The following is a 219-nucleotide window of genomic DNA, read 5'->3' on the forward strand; positions in this document are numbered from 1 at the left end:
TTACAAAAGGAAAAAAAAGTCCATATATATATATAAAAAATTAAAAAAGTCTGAATTACTAGTGCATAGTCAATTACCTAACACCAGGTTTCTTTTCTTTCCGTCCAAAGCTCTACTGCCCCTCTCATACTAGCAGCATGGCTACAGGCTAAGACCATAGCAGCAAAACACATTTTTCATTTGGCATTTACAAAATTAAATTACTGAATAAAAATATAA

This window comes from Crocuta crocuta, unplaced genomic scaffold, assembly GCF_008692635.1.
Source record: "Crocuta crocuta isolate KB4526 unplaced genomic scaffold, BGI_CrCroc_1.0 scaffold25, whole genome shotgun sequence".
Classification (NCBI taxonomy): Eukaryota; Metazoa; Chordata; class Mammalia; order Carnivora; family Hyaenidae; genus Crocuta; species Crocuta crocuta.